Source organism: Zootoca vivipara, chromosome 2 (assembly GCF_963506605.1).
Source record: "Zootoca vivipara chromosome 2, rZooViv1.1, whole genome shotgun sequence".
NCBI lineage: Eukaryota > Metazoa > Chordata > Lepidosauria > Squamata > Lacertidae > Zootoca > Zootoca vivipara.
The window spans coordinates 70,722,265-70,732,681 of NC_083277.1; positions in this window are offsets into that span (position 1 = coordinate 70,722,265).

The window sequence follows — 10,417 nt, forward strand, 5'->3', positions numbered from 1 at the left end:
ATGGGAACTACTTCTATGGAGGTATGTACAGGACTGCCATCAGCTAAATTCATTGATTTTCATTGGGGGTCAGAAGTCTCCAAGTGTATTTTTTGTTGTTATAAACTGTACTTTTGAATGAACACACACACACACACACACACACACACGTATATACACACCCAAAAAATCTCCAAGTGTCAATTTTGTACCTGGGATATCCAAATATCTCTTAAAATACAGTGGGACCTCGACTTACGAATTTAATCCGTTCCAAATGCACACTCGTAGGTTGAAAACTTCGTAAGTCAAGTTTCCCATAGGAAAAGCGGTTTCCCATAGGAATGCATTGGAAACAGAAAAATTCGTAAGTCAAGGAAACTGCATCTAAAAACTCGTAAGTCGAGGAAACTGCATCTAGCCGCGAACGGGTTTTCCGTTTGGATGTCGGAAAAATCGTAAGCGCGCGGATACTTTTTCCGCTCGTAAGTCTAAAACGTCGGATGTTGAGGAGCTCATAAGTCGAGGTCCCACTGTAGTGGGGAAGGGTTATTATACCTTGGTTTTGTCCTCAAGCAGTTGCATGATGGATGGCTTTCTCCACATCGCCCAACTCTGCAAACATCCCCCTAAGTGCTTCTGCCTGATATGCTCCACATTGTGCAGAGTCTGGCAGTCAGAAACAAATGAAACAAACTGTTCCATTGGTTAAATCGTCCTGCGTCCAAAATCAATTGGTCTTCAGAATGCATGTTTCAACTGATATCTATCAATAACCTCTGAAACTATGCAAGGATTATGCAGGTATTCAGTGGCATTTATTTGTGCAGAAGAGGAGAATGTACAGTATATTGTTATAATAGCGAAACAAGTTTTTTTTTTAAATGTTATCATCCAGCAGTCAGAATACTCCAAATTGGCTGAGAATTGAAAATAAAACTCAAGCCATCTTTCTTGGCCATTACCCTGGACATTCAGGCTCTGAGTGGCCTCCAGCATGGTTTCTTGACTGGCTGGGATCCATTATTATATAGCAGCCTCCAGGTCAGAGCATTTCTACTCAAGGCTAATGAGTACTTGGGTCTTGAGCATTTTTAAGCAAGATTCAGTTTTCTGCTTGACCCATCTTCCCTAACCTCAGTTCCTATTCTGCCTTATCCAATTCTCACATAATTATGGGCTTCCTATTTGAATTCTGACCAGGTGCCATTTTCCTGTAAATTCTAATTAGAGAGAAAAACAACGGATTGGATCCAAAGGATATTTAGTTACACTTTAATTTATTTCCATTGACAAGTCACGTTGATTTAAATGTTTACCTACTGATTTCAATGGGACTAAAGTGTGACTAACTTCTTCTAGATGCAAGCTAAAAAGAATTTCACCAGTGTGAATTTCAGCCATGGGCCAGTCCACTGTCCCTCAGACCTTGTGGGGGCTGAACTATATTTTTTTGGGGGGGGATGAACAAATTCCTATGCCCCACAAATAACCCAGAGATGCATTTTAAATAAAAGCACACATTCTACTCATGTAAAAACATGCTGATTCCTGGACCATCCACGGGCCAGATTGAGAAGGCGATTGGGCCGCATCTGGCCCCCAGGCCTTAGGTTGCCTACTCCTGATATAGGGGTTATGTTAACGGTATGAAAAAACAGGGTGAATAAGGAAGATACAGGGTTATATTCAGCATGGCATCATGTCAGGGACCTCTTAGCACAAGAATTACAGCTCATGCAACAAGACCTCTTCCTACCCAACTCCATGAACCCCTAAATCTCTTCTGAGTCCTCCCCCAACCCTCTGGAGCACATCTGAGGGGGGCAGGGTATGCCACACATTGGGAGGAGGCAAAGCCCCATTGTGGTAGAGGTAATCCTTGTGCTAATGCAACCAGTCAGTTGAGGAACACCTACAGGTCCCGAGACGGCACACAACAAGCATTAAAATTAACAACCAACATTAAAAAGACATCATAGTCAACAAACAGATAAAGCAAGCACTATGCATTTCATCCTTCTGCAGAGGTGAGCGTGCACTAAAAAGGGAGAGGCATGCCAGTTAGCTGTTTTTGTCATTGTGTGCAGCAGCAAATAAATAAAAATAAAATAAAAAATAAAATAAAGGAGGAGGGTGGCTTCTGCTGGGGTGGCCGATATTGTTACGTGGTCGAGGCAAAGCTTGGCTCTCTGCTTTCTCTGCCAGGGCTCTGAAACAATGGGATCTTTATTACAGGGTGCCTAAATAAATAATACAGCCCTCAAATGCAAGAGAGAGAGAGAGAGAGAGAGAGAGAGAGAGAGAGAGAGAGAGAGAGAGAGAGACTTTTATTCTGAAAAGTTCTCAAACCAGAACTGCTTATGGCTTGGAGCATATTTATAATTACTTGGGGTGGTGGTAAGTCTCACTGAACTCAATGGGGCTTCCTTGTGACACGCACACGATTGCACTGTTAATCATTTAATCAAATCCAGAAATTAAAAATGCACTGGCTGGATAGAACAATAGATAGCCACCAGAGTTACATCACACAATGGGTGCTCGGCCATAACATGTGTACGACTACATTCCACAGTTCAAGGCTAAGATTACAATGCTCAGTGTAGTGTGTGGGTAGATGCGTGCTGGCAATCTCTCAGACAGAATATATTTCATTTTGACCATACAATGATGAATTCTTAAAAAACAGTGACGCAGCAATGAGGGAAGACCTTTGAATGACATTGAGGAAACCAGTAATAATGAGCATTTAGCTCACATGCACAGAGAACCACAATTGTGTCCATGCATTATCATGGTTTCTGAGAGCAAGGAGGATTCAAAACACTTTGGCCCAAATGCACTTAGAACCCCCTGAGTATGGGAAGGTAGGAAGTGGAACAGGCCCATGCAGAGACAAGAGGGGTTGGGTATGGATGCATGCTTCATCATAACTTTAAGCCCACATGTTTTCCAGCCCAAATGCCTGTGTGTGTGTGTGTGTGTGTGTGTGTGTGTGTGTGTGCGTGATTACCTATACAGTACACACCAACAAATCTGTATGTTGTAGTATCTTAATTCTAAGAGGAAAAGGGGCACAGCATATCACACACCCTGAGATTTTACCCCAAATCCTGAGTATTAAATGATTTCTACTTTAAATGAAAGATTAGTCAAATTCCAGTTCTCCCAGAAATACATTAGCATCTAAAATGGAAAACACATTTTTAAAACAACCTGTTGAAGAATATGGATTTAAGTGAAGACAAGGTAGGCAATGGAATTTAAACAGCAGTCAGTCAGTCAGATTAATGTTTCTGGGAAGAGTGGCTCTTTTGAGGGAATTCTCATCCTATCTTCAGGATTGTTTTTTAAGAAAATAGGCCCCTTTCCCCAACCACAGCAGCCATCCTCGTAATCATCACGTTCACTCACTATTGGATCACATGTGTTAAAATGGTGAAGAAACTGGACATGTTTCTTTGGACAGAATGAACTAATAATCCAAAATAATAGGTACTCTTTCAAATGGACACTCTTCTTTTGCATAAAGTAATCCTCTAGATCAGGGATGAACAACCTTTTTCTGCTTGCCAGGAACATAACTGGCCAGAACCTATATCCCAGTGGTGGGTAGACCTGGAGTAGGTGAGGCCACCCCACTTTTCCTCTCACTTTCTGACAAGCTATAGGCAGACTTGCTGATATAGCAGCATCAATGTGGATTACAGGAGCTAAAAAAGACTTGGTTTCTGCTGTAACATCTAGTTCCATTAGTGTACAAAGTGCTCCATTTCCAGGTGAAATCAACATGAGGTCAGTCAGGTGCATTTTTTCTTCTTCGTGTAGCTGCATGAACTACAACCTTGGGTCACCAAGCAATCCTTGTTATTATTTTTGACCTGCTTAACTAGAAGTGGGTGGGGTGGTAGAACAGCCTTGCCACTTCCAACCGCAATTTAAAAGTTGCAACTTGTTGAAGTCCCCCAAGCGAGAACATTGTGCCAAATATAGAACAGGACATTAAAGTTGTATTACTGTAGCTGGCATGCAAGATGTCACAGCCATTTGAATAGCTGAAGTTTGACGGGCATCGTGTGTCACAGGAACAGGCTATTACAGGGAAACAATGTAAAATAAAGGAGCCTTGTGGTCTTCTTCTTTCAATGCCTCTTGGGTAGATGTGTCACTTCTGTTCATCACACGGGCAACTAGGCATCCTAAAGCTGCCTCTTGGATGCCGGCGTGATAAGAGTCAAACAGCAGCAGCGTGGGTTGGATTTAAACTGGTGGCCTGAAATAAAAAGGGGCACCATTCTCCAGTCCCCCTGAGATGAGGCAGGAAGTGGAATCTACCTGTTCACTTCTGTCCTGGAATCTGAAACTCATTACAAAGCTGGAATTCGGGCCAAGTAAACAAGAGCTAGTGAAAAAGCCAGACCTAAGTTTCTATTGTGCCTGGGCCAAGTTACTGGTGCCAGGAGTTGGATTTATGGGTTACCAGCTGAAATGTAGAAGCTTTGCATGTGTAGAGCACAAGTGGGATTTATTTATTTCATCTCCCAGAAAGGGAAAAAGACAACCACACAGCAATCAAGCACCTTTCTTCGAGCCAAATGAAAGATAATCCAGCCACCACCATGGCTAGGTTTTGTTGTTCAAAGTGGTTGGTTTTGTCATCAATTTGTGGTCTTTATTTCATCAGTATCAGCTTCAAAACAGGTGTCAATCAATAACCCAGATGTGAGGCTCCCCTAATAGAATTCCATTTGAAATCCTGCATGTCAGGACGTACACCCCATTAATGTCCCTAACAGATGGTCCCTCAGTAGACCTACAAAGCTCCTCTTCTTTTCTTAAGTGCCAGATTCCTATTTTAAAAAGGTAAGATAAAGGACCCCTGGACAGTTAAGTCCAGTCAAAGGCGACTATGGGGTTGCGGCACTCATCTCGCTTTCAGGCCAAGGGAACTGGCGTTTGTCCACAGACAGCTTTCCGGGTCATGTGACCAGCATGACTAAACTGCTTCTGGCGCAATGGGACACCGTGACAGAAACCAGAGCGCATGGAAATGCCATTTACCTTCCCGCCACAGCAGTACCTATTTATCTACTTGCACTGGCATGTTTTTGAACTGCTAGGTTGGCAGGTGCTGGGACAGAATGTGACGGGGTGAGCTCTCATTGCCAGGTTCCTTTACTTTCTTATTGCCATCCCAGGCATGACTGTAACTAACAAACTATATGACGCTCTTCTTGAGGGTGCACCAGTGAAATTTCACTACAGTATTGGCAAACATACACACCAAACCAAAAAACTCCAGCTGTTTTCAGATTTTGAGAAAGTACAGCTGCTTTCACAATTTGGATCATAGTGAAATTTGCATTCCACAAGGAGAGTTTGACCGGCAACGAAGTGATGCAGGGTGGAATACAGATGTCTAGCCTTGTAGTTAATAGATCCACCATATGCAAAAACAATAAATAAAAACTGTTCATGAATTGCAGCCTGCAATGAGCTGCTACTTAAAACGGCCTCCTAATAATAGTGTAAGAAGAAGCTGGGAGAGTTTGGGCACATGCAAATTGAACATTTGCCACCATGAAGAAAGTCTACACCCTTTGTGGATTAAACCAAAACTGAGCATGAGCTCAGTTCACTTTTAATTGGAAGGCTCCTTAAAGATACAAATCCCCCAGTAATGCAGAACATGTGCCTGCTGCAAATATGAGGCAGGAGGATGGAATGATCTATTTTTTGGTGCTACAAAACAAACATTCCTGGTGAAAAGTGAGCTCTGAGTGTTTGAAATTCTTACTTGGCAAGCTGTTCATCCATTTAGGCTTTCTTATACCACCATAGAGTTGATGGCTACCACAGTAGGGTAACATGATTTGGATGGGCCTCTTTAACAAATTAAAAATGAGCAAATTTTTTTTAAATGATTGCTTTTTTAAGGAAAAGGCATACTTTCAAAGACAGTGGACACAGGGCAATAATTTTTTTGTGGTAGGGTTGTTGGCCAGCATTCCTATTGATTCTGAATGCCAGAGTCAATGAGGAAGAAAGCATCATTGTAGCTTTAGCTGTTGTTTGCCAGGGGGGGAATGGAATATAAAACATGATCATGCTGACATGTTGATGAACGGATAATCTAGACAAAAGTAAAAGAGGACCTTACTAAAAACTAGATCTGAATAGTTGGACCCAAGCCCACATTTTATTGAATCTTATGAACCAATGAAAGAGATGCTCACTCAGCAAACCTTTCAGCATGAACACCCCAGTCCAGCAGAAGTTCCAGTGTACGCATGAATCTCCCAGATATGCAAAGGCTTCACCATTCATTACATTGGAACATGTAAAAGGCAACTTTGTGGTTGACTGTGTTCCAAGGGGTAAACATTGCAGAAAATGGGCCAATGCTCATTTGTATCAAGTGACAATTTATCTGTAACAAAGATGAGTCCTCGTGTAAAAATCCAGTTCATCCCTTAAGTCAATGCAAGTTTTACTATTAAAATGGACAGCAGTATAGTTTCATCCTGTGTGGTCACTCCAGTTTACCCTCCTTTGGGCAATCCAGCTTTCCCCCAGATGTTTGAGTTATTTATAAAATACCAGAAAAGCATTTATTTACATTTTCATGTATACAAGGAGTACATTAACATTCCACAGTGTTTATTATCTAAAAGCCTTTTGGAGGCCTCTGAAGCCAAAGGGCATCTTTCAGGGATGTCTGCAGACATGGGACCCACCCACAGTTGCAGTTACTTAATTTCCTACATGCCACTTACCCACATTGGCCAAGAAGTCTGCGTTGACCCTCTCTGATCTCACTGCACAAATGGTGATGAAAGGTGGGCAAGGAGTGCTGACAACAGAACAATTTAAATCAGAACTATGCAGCCTTCCTTTGCCACACACATTGCCAATGTCATCTGAAATAAAGTAGGGTTTTTACTGAAAAAAGGAGACACAAAGCAAAATGACACATTCTTGTTTGTTTCCTGACATGCAGATGAAGATACGATCAAAATACGTCTGTTCTGCTGGCCTCAGAAGAACTACATGAATTTTAATTACCTGACAATAGTAGCTCAAACTTAACGGAGAAACAAATAAAGGGGCATTCATATCTTGGTTTATTAAACAGAGATATGATCATCTAAAAGCAGCCATAAGAAGTATTCAACTTTCTACTCTTAAAGCAGGAGATGACAATGTCACTGGCATAATTGCATTTGCCCTGGATGAGGCCACATACAAAGAGCAGGACATACAAAGAACAACAACACATTTGCTGTTGTTTCAGATACATATGGCAAGAAGATGTTGTGTCCCACAACCCCTCTAACATGCATGTTAAAGGTTAGAGCAGGCATCCCCAAAAACTCCCATGATCCCTAGCTAACAGGACCAGTGGTCGGGGAAGATGGGAATTGTAGTCCAAAACATCTGGAGAGCCGAAGTTTGGGGATGCCTGGGTTAGGGGGACCACTTGCGAGCAGAGGACCATAATCCTTGCCATGGTTCAGACCAGGGTTAGTAGTCCTCAAAAGCATCATATATTCCTGGACAGCTACAGACCAAACTACACATTGCACAGGAGATCCATGCTTCTTACACAAGATCCATGATCATTATGTTGGAGGTACCAATGTTTTGTTTTGTTTTTACTTAAAAGCAGCTGTGCATGTGGTGGGGGGTGGGGGTTCAAATTTGATCAGAGTTGTTCTCCCTGTAGTCTAAATCACACACACATTCCTTAAATTACTTCATCATTTAGGTTGGGAAATTTGACAGCATCCATCCCCTATACAGTGTATATCCCCATTCTATACACTGTATATGTATGTGGGGGAGTGGGGAAAATATACCGGCCTTCAGTTAAATGGTTCCCAGAGCAGCTCACAACAAAATACATACAAAATCAGAAACAAAATGATAAAATCGGGGGGGGGGGGACTTATAAAGACCCCAATAAAGAAACCAGCAATTAAAAATAGCAGATGAAAGCAGATGAAACTCAGAACTTTAAAAGCCTGGGAAATTTGTACTTCTCTGAATTTTTCAATGAAAAGTTCTCCAACCCACACACACCCCCTCGGTGCTATGAAACATATATTACGAGAAAGTGGGCACAAAAAAATGCTCATACTAGTAAAACATAATGTACAGAAATCCACTATGTTAGATAAAATAACTTTCAATTATGTGTGTATCCTGCAAAATTGTATGCAAAAACGCATACAAATTTGAATGCTGACTTAAAAAAAAAAACTGATGTGGATATGGGTAGAATTAAACTTAAGAATGGAAAAACAAGGAATAGGTAGAAACTGAGATTTGTCTATCCTTAGCAGGCATGCAAGTCTCCTTGGTTACAGTCTCCCCAACAATGGTGATATCTATTTCTATTAAAATCATAGTAATTATTTCTAAATGTTCATCTTTACATATAAATTAGCATATGTTCACTTTATGCATCCCCTGTGCCTTCTTTTGTTCTCCATTTTTGACAGTGCATAATTTTGGTCCCATCTCCCTCTTCCTTCTGCATGCCCATTAATCTGTTCTACGAGTTCTCCCAACCCCCTCAAGCAGATCGCAGGGGCATAGGGTGCACCAGAGGAGTGGGGGAAATTGCTATTTCACATGGGTAGTTTAATGCCATCCCAGGTCCCATATTAAAATAATTTTATCAACCAGTTAATGAGCTGGTTTTCGGTAGGCCTTCCAGGGCAGAAATGCCTTTGCTTCAACCTGCTTAACCTTTGATGATGATGCATTGCTACTGCTATAGCTGTGGTGGGTATTTTTAACCTTTCATAACAAATGCACTTAAAAATACACTGCTTTTGCAGTTTAATATTTAATATATCCAAAAGTGGGCCTCTAAAGCTTTCTCAGACTTTCAATCATTACTGAAATAACATCCTTGTTAGAAGCCCATACCTCCTATACGTTTCTAACTGAGACCAATATCTTATCTGATGCAATTTAACAATTTTGGTTGTGGAACTTTTTCCAACCATAGTAAAGTCAGTAAAACCTTGAGAATTATTGACTTTGACTGGTTGATTCCTATTATTCCTCTCATGAGTATTTTGTGTTTTATATTCTGTGTTTTATTGCAGTGTTGTATATAGTGTTATATATTGTTTAACTTATGTATTACTGTTTGCCACCTTGTCAAAAGAAAATCTAAAAAGCAGGATATAAATTTATTGACTAGATTTTTAAAAAATAAAATTTCTCCTTGAATCTATGCATCTTCAGTTTAGTGAAACAAGATTAATTTTAATCCTTAATCCTCCCCCCCAAAAATCTTCCTAATGGGTTTGTATGGTATTTTTGTACAGGTATAGTATTTCCACTTGAAAGCAGAACTACATTAAGTGAAATAGGAGGTTTTTGAATATGATTGAAATGTTCTTAACTACTTTTTAAAAAAATGATAATTACATATCTGTTTAAAGTTTCCTAGTAATGATCACACAACACAGTCACAGATTAAGTCAGCAAACCTATGTATGCCAACCAGGGAATAAGGCCTATTGGACATAATGGAATTTACTTCTGAGTAAATCTGCATAAGACTGCACAGCAAATCTCTCTCTCGTCTTCATTACTGAGTTGTATATTAGTAAAATATACAATACAACATATTTAAAACCAAAGTGCAATACAAGCTAATCAAATCAGAAAAACAATCCTTCCACACACAACTCAGCTCTAACTCCCAGAAAAAGCCCCCAAAGAAGGGAATACCACTAGCTGTTGCAAACAAAAAAATTACAAATACATACCTAGGGAGCAAGAAATAGATTTGCTTGACACTGAAAATTTGTCAGTGTTGGCACCAGGAATACCTGGGGAGAGCGTTCCAAAGACAGGGGGCCACTACTAACAAGACCCACAATCTTCTCACTGCCCTCTGAACCTTCGCTGGCTGGAAGCATACAGAGAAGCACCTGCGATGCTGACCACAGGATCCAGGCAGGCTCATATGCAGAAAAGTTTTCCACAAGGCACAAAGAACCTGAGCCACATAAAGCTTTATAAGGTGTACACCAGCCCTTTGAATTGGGCCCAGAGACAAATTAGCAGCCAGTGCAGTACTGGATTTATGCGTTTGGACTATGTGATTCCTTTCAATAACCTGGCTTCTGCACCAGCTTGCAGTAGCCGAACCATCTTCAAAGGCAGGCCCACTAAAACGTTTCAGTAATCCAGTGGTGAGGTTACCAGGGCATAGATCACTGAAGACATGTTATCCTCATCTAGATAGACTTGCACTTGGGCTAGTAGCCAAAGCTGGTAGAAGGCACTGTTATTCTGCTATAACCTGCTTTTCGCAAAACAGCTATGAGACTCCTGTATAGGGCCAGCCCACCCATGAGAAAAGGTAAGGCAACCGCCTCAGGCAGCAGGGTCTACTGGGGCAGCAGAT